Source organism: Cavia porcellus, unplaced genomic scaffold (genome assembly GCF_034190915.1).
Source record: "Cavia porcellus strain 051 isolate PalLab524CR breed Dunkin Hartley unplaced genomic scaffold, mCavPor4.1 scaffold_1, whole genome shotgun sequence".
Classification (NCBI taxonomy): domain Eukaryota; kingdom Metazoa; phylum Chordata; class Mammalia; order Rodentia; family Caviidae; genus Cavia; species Cavia porcellus.
In genome coordinates this window covers 88180150-88190771 of record NW_026947484.1, presented here as the reverse complement: position 1 = coordinate 88190771, position 10622 = coordinate 88180150, and the positions used below count along the sequence as shown (strand labels likewise).

Genomic DNA, 10622 nt, shown 5'->3' with positions numbered 1-10622 from the left:
TCTAGAATTATTCTTTCTGTGTACTTTACTCAATGTATTATGAATCATACAGTTTCCCATACAGTTAGTAAGTCTCGATGTAATTACCTCAGCTGGTTTAGGTAACTCCTACAACCTCAAGTAGGGTTGCATACTGTGACGGTTAAGATGGGTGTCTTAGTGACTCACCAAGGATTAATAAAGCATACCTCTGAGGGTGTCCGGGTGGGGCATGACTTTGGCTGCTGCTGTATATTTGGTCTCTTCCTCTTAGGAGTACCCTCTGCTTTGCTTCTCAGTCAACACAGACTAAATAGCTATACAGCTCTGGTGGACCACTTCTCTGCCATGGTGGCCTGCCTTGGAATCAGGCAAAACATGGCCAGAATCCCCTGTGTCTTAATTACTTTGCTTGGTACTGAGACACCCAAAATTAAAGGAGAAAGTGTTCATTGTAGCTCATGGTTTGCAGAGGTTTCAATTCATAGTCCCTGGCTACAAGGAGGGGTGTCCTGGAAGAAGGACATCGCGGAGGAGGAAGAGCCGAAGGCAGCAAAGCAGGAAGCGAAGAAGCAAGCCGTCAGTGATGACGGCAGCCTGCTCACTGTCCTTTATAGTCTGTCATGATCTTAGGGTGCTAGCACTGACTGTCCACACCCACAATTATGCCAAACCACTCAACGGGCAAACTTAGTAATTACACAGGCTTAAGCCAAGCATCACACACCTGGATCCAGTCACCTCTGAGAAGCCCCACCTGTGGCTGTGTAAGGCTTTGGTGCGGGCATCTAAGCACAAACTGTAACACTCTGGAACCATGAGCCAAGGAGAACATCTCTTCCTTTGAGTGTGGGTGTTAGTGTTGTGTCCAGAGATGGGGAAGCTGCCTACACACGCATTGATGCCATCATGGTTTGAATTCGGCTTGCTCCCAGAGATCCATGCATTTAGAGCATTTTTTTCCAGTTCGGGGACTGATGGGGTTTTGGGGCAGCAGGGTTGAGAGGGTGCTTCTTCAATCACTGGAGGCCCTCAAGTGAGACTAAGGTAGTTCTTGTGTGACTTCTTGGTAGTTCTCATAAGACGGCTGTTACATGAGGTATGCTATAAAAATATGGTGTGTTTAAATTTTAAAAATACAGTGAAAAACAGAGTATCATTAGTGCCCCTCAGAATACACCCTCTCGTTAGACACACGTGACCCATCATGCCTGCCACCTTCTCCAGCAGCTCTGGACATTCTCTGTGTGAGTGTCTCTGGTTGCAGGGTCACAGCCCCCCAGTATGCTGAACTGATTCAAAACATTTACTTGCTGTTGTCATTTTGACTTTGGAGAAGAGCCAGAAGCCACCTAGTGCCAGATCTGGTGAATAAAGTGAATGAGAACACACTTTAGTGACTTTATGGGACTGCCTTTCTGTTGGCTATCAGCTGACAGCAGCATTCACTATTTTATTTTATTTTATAAAATTTTATTTATTTCATTTCATTTCATTATTTCATTTTTTGGTACTGGAAATCAAACTCAAGGTCTCATGCTTGCCAGGCAGGTACTGCGCTGCTGTGCTATATCCCTGGCCCTCACCGTGCTTGTTTAAATCACTGCTCACAAGGACATTCATAAAAGACTAGAACTGCTTCACAGAATAGCTGAGTCTGGCCAGCCAGCTCTGTGTGGCTTCTTACTTGAGATGCGGTTCTGCTTGCTACATCTGCTCCCTCCGTGATGTGATGTTAGTCACCATTAGACCCTCACCAGAAGCCAAATCAATGAGCCATCTGATACTGGACCTTTAAAATCCAAAATTCTGAATAAAACAAATCTCTTTTCCTCACAGGGAACTTGGCTCAGCTATTTCATTATAGTTCTAAAAAGCTGAGTTGCACACATACATTGGTCAGTACTTAGTTAATATGGGGAAGAACTGGGCAGACTCCAGAGTTCTCTGTCGAGGTGTTTCTTCCCAGGTCAGTCTCTCTAATCTCCTCTATACAGCATGCACTATGACTTGTCTGGATTTCCCCTCCCTCACTGCAGATGGAAACTTAGAGCAGTAAGCTAAAGAATTGCATGGTTCGTCTATTGTTTGCTTTCAGGTTCTGTGTGTGTGTGTGTGTGTGTGTGTGCGCGTGCGCGCGCGCGCGTGTGTGCATGTGTGTGCGTGTGTGTGTGTGTGTGTGTGTGTGTGTGTGTGTGTAACATCTTGCATATCCATGTTTACAGACTTTGTCTATTTTTAACAATTGCTTCACATGAAAAAAAGTGTGTTCTATTGTTTTATTTTGGCCAGAAGCAAATCTCTTAACCTGTGGATCTGAATTTCCATCTGGTATTATTGTCTTTGTTCTCAAAGAACTTCTGTGTTACAGTCGTGGTGGTAATGATAATGCTTTTTATCTTCCCTTCATTTTTAAATGATATTTTCATGGGTTTTACAAATATAGATTAAAAGTGTTCATTTTTTTCTTTGTCATTTCAAAGATGGCATTTCATTGTGATGTGATGCTGTAGGCTGAATTGTGTCCTCTCAATATTAGTATGTTAGCGCCCTAATCCACAGAATAGCACAACGCCATTGTGGTTGAAATAGGCCCTGTAAAGGAAGTCAAGGTAAAAGCAGGTCTGATGTATGGGCTCAGATCTAACGTCTGATGTCCTTATAAAAGGATGCAAAAGAAGAGTTTCAAGATGTAGAAAGAAGACTATGTAAAAATACTGGAAGAAGATGAATTTAATGTTTAATTTTCTATATCATCTTGAGTAGGATGTGGACACACCCCAAACTATATGTCTTATACATTAAAATAGAGTTCTTATTTTCATTCATCATTTCAAATATAGCAGTATGATGTTATCACCTGAATGAAGTGTCATAGAGTGAAACTGGAGTGTTTCCAGATGCCTCTTTGCTGGCATTTCAAAGTGAGATTAACATTTGAATTGGTAGATTAAGTGGCTTATTCTCCCCACTGAGGTTGAGCAATCTATTGAAGACCTGATTAGAACAAAATGTCAAATATATCTCATCCCATCTTCTCATCCCTTGGACTTGGATTTACCTTGTCAGCTCCCCCTTGTCCCAGGCCTTTGGACAGGGCTGATTTACATTAGCTTTCTTGGGTCTCCAGTACGCAGATAGTGTGTTATAACAAACAGTATGCATATGTTTATATAGTATAAGACTATGAGGAATACATATCATACAATATATTCATTTTTATATATAATATAATACATATATATACATATATATATATATATATACTTATATATATATATATATATATATGAATGAAATCCTATTGGTCTGTTTGTCTGGAGAATTCTAATAATAAAATGATTGTTAAAACCCAGGCAAAAGATCTTTGGGATGGGTGTTAAAGGGAACTTAGAAAATTTCTAACCTCCAGAACTAGGAGAAAATACATTTCTGTTGTTTAAGTAAAACCAGTCTGTGGCAATTGAATATAGCAACCTTAGGAGATAAAGACATATGGTTTTTGCAAGTAGTCTGAAATTATTCTCATCTTTACAACCTAAGGTGCACTATATCCATTTTTCCCTCCAAATGATTTTAAGAATTGCGTTTTTCTCTAAGTATATTATTGCTTGAGTTGATCCATTTTTTAGGTTTACACTCACTGGTACAGTCTATAAATTTCACTAAATTGGAGAGGGTATGGACATTATTAGTGAAATATTTTTGTCATTACTTTTCTTTTCCTGAGACTCCAGTAATACATTAAATCACTTAACATTAAACATAGTTCTCTGAGTCTCATTTCATGGTTTTCCTTGTGCTTTACTCTGTTCAGTTGCTGTTACTATGTCTTTAATTTTAGTGGTCTTCTGGAGTGCGTCATTTCTCATATCAAGTAAATTTTAAAATTTTACATATACTTGTTAGTTCCAGAAATGTGAACTTTAAATCTCACATTTGTTCTTGAAATTTTAGATTTTCCTTGACAATGCATAAAAATATAATAATTCATTTAAAATCTCTTTTAATTCTACCACATTTTGTTTCTGGCCTTTTTCCTGTGTCTGATTTGTTGTTTCTTCCTGACTAGTCAGGAAGAAATATTGTCATATTGTCTTGTTGTTACATTGCATGTTTAGTAATTTTTTATTGTATTCTAGACATCTCGACATTGTGTTTTTCATTTCTAGAAATTTGAAGTCAATAGTTTTCAAATCTAAGTAAGTGTTTAGTTTTCTTTTCTTCTAAGTGGTAAACCTGTTTTTAGCAGGTAGTTAGTAGGTTGTATATCAGCTTGATCTTTAGAATCACGCTCTGAAGCATTTTTGAGTGATCTAGAATATCTTCTCCATTGCACATTTAACTGTATATGAAACTGTAATTTTTAAATGGTCAAAGTTGAATGTCCTGGTTTTCAACAAGGATTTTAACCAGGAAACCTTGTTTCCTGATCCCATGTGAGCTCTGGAAACTCATTTTGTGTGATCTCAGCTGCTTTTTCTTGCATAGTTTCTCCTAAGCTTGTGCAATTTATAATCAGAAATATACTAAAATGAACTCTTCAAATTTCTGTAGTTATTTTCTCCATTCTGCTTCTATTTGTTAAGAACACTGACATGTCTCTATTAAATGGTCATTGCTATATTTTTCAAAGTTCAACTGAGTTTATTTGAATGGATGGGATATTTATTCTTGCCATTTAAAAATAACTGCCATGATGTGAATATAAAATAACCCCCCAACAGCCAGATCAAAGGTAAGGCTTTTGAAAGGCGACTGGATCATGAGTACTCTATGAAGTTAGAGTACTCATTGAAGTTTTAGAATACTCATTGTTTTCTGCAGTTATTTTCTTCATTGTAGCTATTTTCTCCGTTGGTTTCATCTCTTCTGTAACCTGCCTGAAAATCCTAGCTGTGTCAACTTGCCTAAATTGTGATTTTTGTTCTTCATGCTCTGCTTGGTTTTAGCTACAGTGCACTGTGGTCCAGAAAAAACAAAAAAATTCAATCCTGTTGCCATTAGGGTAAGTGTAGGAATCAACCCAATATTCTTTCCTTTATTTGAATCATAATCAAGCTTTCTCTGCTGACTGCTATCTGAAATTAACAGTGTTAATATTTGGTCTATCTCCTATAGTAACTTGTTTCTTTCCACAATTGGAAGACAAGCTCAGTATCAGTTACTTTAAGATGGTCAAAAGTAGAGAGCTTACATCTAGAAGTTCACTAGGAGTTTATGTGTAAGTTGTGTGCTGCAGAAGGGCAATGGTTTTATAGAGAGATTTCCATGTGTTTTATTCTGGATATCTTCAAACCTAAGTCAAAATATGAATAACTTATAACACAAAAGTACACCTAATTTTTCATTCAGAATATACAGAAGTCCTAAAAATTCCACATGAATATATATTATGCAATGCATCTTCATATATCCTTGAGCATGTATCTGAACTGTCCTGTGAATATAGATAGTGTCAATGTGAGATTTGTTACCTCTGGGAAGAGATAGCAAGAGGGAAGAAGTAAGATTTACTTTGAGACATAGACTCAAAATGAATTTAAGATAATACATTCATTAAGGAAACGATAAATCCAACATATTTATAAATTACTATGTATGATTTTTGAATACATATTGGTAAATAAAATGTAAGTGGATTTTTAAAAATAATTTTCAAAATCAAAAATTTTTTCAGTGTATGTGATGGTCAACACAGTGTCGTGTTCTTATGCTGATAAGAAAGACATAGTATCTACTAAGAAATGTATTGTCTAATTAGGGAAATAAGACAGAAGAAATAAACAGGTAATGAGGGACAGTGCCAAAAAGATACCACGATCTCAATTCTTCACAAGAAATCTGACATAATCCTCCACAACCCATAATGGGGTTCACCTATGTTAAGGAACATTCTTAATCCTTTACCTTTTTCCCACTCCCTCCGTCTGTGTCCCTTCTTATTTGTGTGGATAAGGAGACAGGTTAATACTTATGATGGATTTTATTATAATCGGTATCTAACATCTAATCAAAGGTAATGTTCCACACAATTACTTTGTAAAACTATGTAATATGTATATAATATTGCTATTTATCATAACCTATTTAGAATCCATCTTTCACAGTGTTTCTGCCATAAGCACTTTGATTTTATTTTTTTATTTTTATTTATTCATTTTTAAGGCAAAATCATATTCCTTATATTTCCTAGATTTATAAATAAAATTCAACAGTATTTACATCTCAATTACTTTTGTATTTTTCATAAACTTCAAAGATGTATTTAAAAAATTCACCATGTTCTTTAAAAATGATCTGAAAAAGGGGCTTCCAAAAAATTTCATGAATAATCTCTGGCTTCCCAAAATAAATATGTTCCTTAAATTCTATTTTATTTGAGAATTTCCATGTATGCCTTTCTCAAAGTATGCAGTTTCTACTGTTACTAATATCTTCCACTATGTGTTATATTTGTTATAATTAATGAATTAATATTGACTTAATGAATTCCATAATTTATATTAAGGTGATGCATGCCTGTAATGCAAGCAACTCTGTATAACAGAGGCAGGAGGATCACAAGTTCAAGTCCAGCCTAGTCAACTTAGTGACTTAGCAAGATTATCAAAAAAGAAAAAGCAAACAAAAAATCAGTGGGATTGCAACTTATCATAAAGATCCTGGATTTAGTTCTTGGAACACACATACGCGAGTTCATTTATGTGTTAGATATTCCTATTAGCTTTAATAAATCCATAATACCACTTAACTACAATTATAGCATTACAAATAATAGTTGCATCACTCCAGAAATTACTTTTTGTAGTTTGCTTTTCCAAGAATGTGATATGATTGACATCATCTTTAATGAGGCCTTTCCAGACTGGCTCCTGTCATTTAGCAATAGGCATTTTAAGGCTCCTGTGTTTGGGACGGGGGGTGTTTATCCGTTCACTCATTGAAGGATATTTTGATTGCTTTCAGTTTTTGGCAGTTACTAATAAAACTGCTAAGCTCTGTGTGCAAGGTCTTTTCAATTGAATAAGTACCTTGAAGTATGAGTGCTAGATTAAATGTAAGAGTATGTTCAATTTTGTAAGAAATTGCCATACTTTCTATCAAAGTCCTGATGCCATTCTGCTTTCCTGTTGTAAATAGAATATTCCTGTTCCCCTGTACCCCTATCAGCACTTGGTGGTGTCACTGCTTTAGATCTTTGGGATTCTAATAGGTAAGTATTGATATGTTACTGTTATTTTAAGTGCAATTTCCCTAAGGACATGGATGTTGAGTTTCTTTTTTGTCTGTATATTTGACATATCTATCGCTTCATTACTAAGAGTTTTTATACTTTTTGAAATTATTTTGTTTTTTTCTTGTTTATTTTAAATGCTCTTTGTATATTTTATTAGATTTATATTATACAAATATTTTCTACCAGTCTGTGCCTTATTTTTCCATTCTTTTAGTAGTGTCTTTCACAAAGCACAGATTTTTATTTTTAAAATCCATTTTATTCATTTTTTCTTGCACTTTCTTATTTCTTGTTATAGCTGAAAATACGTTATATGATATTTTCTAAAAGGTTCATGATTTTGCCTTTTCCATTTAGGATTATGATCCATTTTGAATTCATTTTGTGAAAAGTATAAATTTTTTGCATGATCCATATTTTTCCAGATAGCTATCCAATTTTTCTGGTTCTATTTGTTAAGAACACTAACATTTCTCTATCACATTGTCATTGCTATGTTTATCAAAGTTAGCTGAGTTTATTTGAGTGGATAAGATATTTCTTCTTGCCGTTTAAAAATAACTATCGTGTATGAATATAAAATGTGCCCCCGAAGGGAACATCAAATGTAAGGCTTTTGAGTGGTGACTGGATCATGCGTACTCTAACTTCACTGGTACATGAATCCAATGGTGGATTTATAAGGTGCTAACATCATTGAGAGGTGATGAGGACAGAGGAGACCAGACCTACTTAAAGGTGAGACCTGGGGAGGGTAACGTGCCCCAGCTTCTTTGCCTCCAATCCCCCCTTTCTCCCTCTGCTTCCTGGCTGCTGTGATGTGCCTTCACACCCTGCTGCCATGCTGATTCTGCTTCACCGCAGGTCTAGAAGCAGTGGAACCAGGTGACCATGGACTGAACTCCGAACACGCAAGTCAAAATAAACTTTCCCTCCTTTGAATTGTTTTCTTCAGGTGTTTTGTCACAGTGACAGAAAACAACACAATAAAATTAGTCAATTTTTGTAAATGAGGTGAAGTAAGAGAAACAAAATATGCAGAGCATTTTCTACTGTTGGATGATGGAGTAAAGTTGGTTGTCTTCCCGTTTCATAAATTACTCCGCAGAAACAAGGATAATCACAGGCAGATGAAGATTTTTCTTTGATGACGTAGAGTTCTTTTCTTTCTTTTTTCTAGTTGTAAATCACCGTGTGGAAGAAAGGTTTGCCAAATGCAGTACTGGTTAAATGAGGACACCAGGAGACTGTTAGGTCTTCTTTGTGGGGCTTGAAATGCTAAACAGCTGGAATTCCCCAGACATAACTCCTAGGAGCAAAGCCGTCTTTTGCACATCAGAAATGTGTAACTGGACTATGATAGACCACCCTAAAAGCTGTTTTACACCACAAAGGAGCATGCGTGCGCAGGCGTGAGTGCACACACACTCCTGTGCAAGAAAGAACTGCGGGATAAACCAGAAAAAATTGCTCCTATCTTGGAAGACTGGCTTCCAACGCATGAATTTTCTTTAAATTGTAGAGGATAAACCTGTTTCTCTCACAAATAACTAATGCATTTTTAAAAATTAGGAATGTTAGATAATGTCAAAAAAAGAACAGAAAAAAAACCTGTAGTAACCAAAGAATACTGATTAAAAATAATGACGTAATATATAAAAATTATGATCAAAAGTAAGACTGCTTTGAGATAAAACGCTGTTGTATAAAAAAGTTTCAAAGCAGACATATGCCCACCGCTCGCCCGAGCCACAGCTGCTCACCAGGAAGAGGGGTGCGTTGCTTCCTTGTTCAGCGCCCTAAGTTCCAACAACTTGCTCTCCTTCCTGGTAAGCAGCGGTTGCTCGAGAGAGCGGTGGGCAAGCCAGGAGGAGAACCAGTCATTGTCTCCCGTGAGCCTACGAATGCGTGGGCAGAGAATCAAACATCCCATTGCCCTGCCCATTAGCAACCCGGAGCCAGAGGTCTGAGCATCTCTTGGGAGGATGATTGTATACAGGGTAGCAAATATGGGGGATTTCCTTCTAGCATCTCTTTGAAGGCAAATATTGTTTTCACTGTTTTGCTTTGTTCTGATTGTTTTGCTCTACTCAACATTGTTTTGATAGGTTTTATAATGTTCTGCTTTTGGTTTGATTTTGCTATACCTGACTGAATGGACCACTATTGTGAAGATAACAAAATATACTATGGTACCGATTACTGTTAACCCAGTACCCTGCTGTGAAGTTCTGTACCAATTTCACTGCATTGTATTGCTTGGCTTTGTTCTGTTTTTCTTTCTGTGTGTATATATATATGTATATATATGGTGCATACTCAAATTAAAAAATTAGAATAAAACCTATATTGTCATTAATCCCTCTCGAACTACTCTGCCTCAGTTTGAACATTTTTACTCCATTCTTCTTGGAAATTTCTGAAGCAGTTTTAGAAATCCTTATCTGTGGGCATCTTTAAGAGGTGAGAAAAAAATACAGTGAATATTGCCCAGAGTGTGACAAAAAGGCAAGTGCATAAAAACATTACTGTGTGTCCCCACCTACCTTATTCACCAGCTCTGGCAGCGTCAAACTTCTGACTCTCCCTAAAGTCAAAATGACCATGAAAAGTCAATGATTTGAATCAATTCAGGGAACTGAGACAGCCAAATATGTGAAAGAGGACTTCCAGAGCTGCTTTCAGAAAGTGGCAAGAATGATAGGATGAATCTTCAAAGTGAGTGGGCGTATTCGGAGGGGGATTTGTAGCAATGTCTTTTATTGTAAACATTTCCCAAAAAAGTTTTCTAACATTCACCATATTTTTAAATTACACCTCACATTGCCAAGGAGATGGAAATGCTAGGGACCACTGACGATGTGCTTCCCAACCCCTCCGCGGATGCAGGATGACAGTCACCTGAGTATGACTTGAGAAGGATCAAAAGCTAAACCTCTTCCTCTAACTCCTCTTCAACTTGCTGACCTCAGCATTACCCTCTCTTCTTGGCTCACACGTATGTTAGTTTGGGCAGATGGGAACCTGTGTGTCAGAATCACCAGAGCACGGGAACAGCTGATTCCTGTGAAGGAGGTGGGAATTGTTCCCAGGACCTGGCCTATGCACATAACAAACAGTTCGTCAACTGAGACATGTTGAACATTGTGTGAAGCCTGCAATAAAGGTGAGATATGCTTCAGGTGAGATATGCTTCAGATGAATTGCGATGCAAAAGATCACCTCAGAGTACTGAGCCACAAGTGTTTTAGTCCATTTTGGAAAAAGAATGTCAAAAATGTATTTTCCTGGCAAGCCAACATCTTCAGTCTGAGTGTGGTACTGTATTTGAAATTAACTGTGTAATTTTAAGCAAAATATTCAGTCTCTGGAAACAAGTTGCCCTCTCCATAAATGTATGAAA

The 10622-nt window shown here is 37.0% G+C and overlaps 1 long non-coding RNA gene across 1 annotated transcript; it reads left to right on the top strand.

Annotated features, from left to right (window-relative positions):
- The first annotated feature begins 3319 nt into the window (after positions 1–3319).
- On the top strand, positions 3320–9562 carry LOC134476510 (uncharacterized). The gene is made up of 2 exons (XR_010048226.1): positions 3320–7957; positions 8084–9562. It is a non-coding gene; the product is annotated as an uncharacterized LOC134476510 (long non-coding RNA).
- The last annotated feature ends 1060 nt before the right edge of the window (positions 9563–10622 follow it).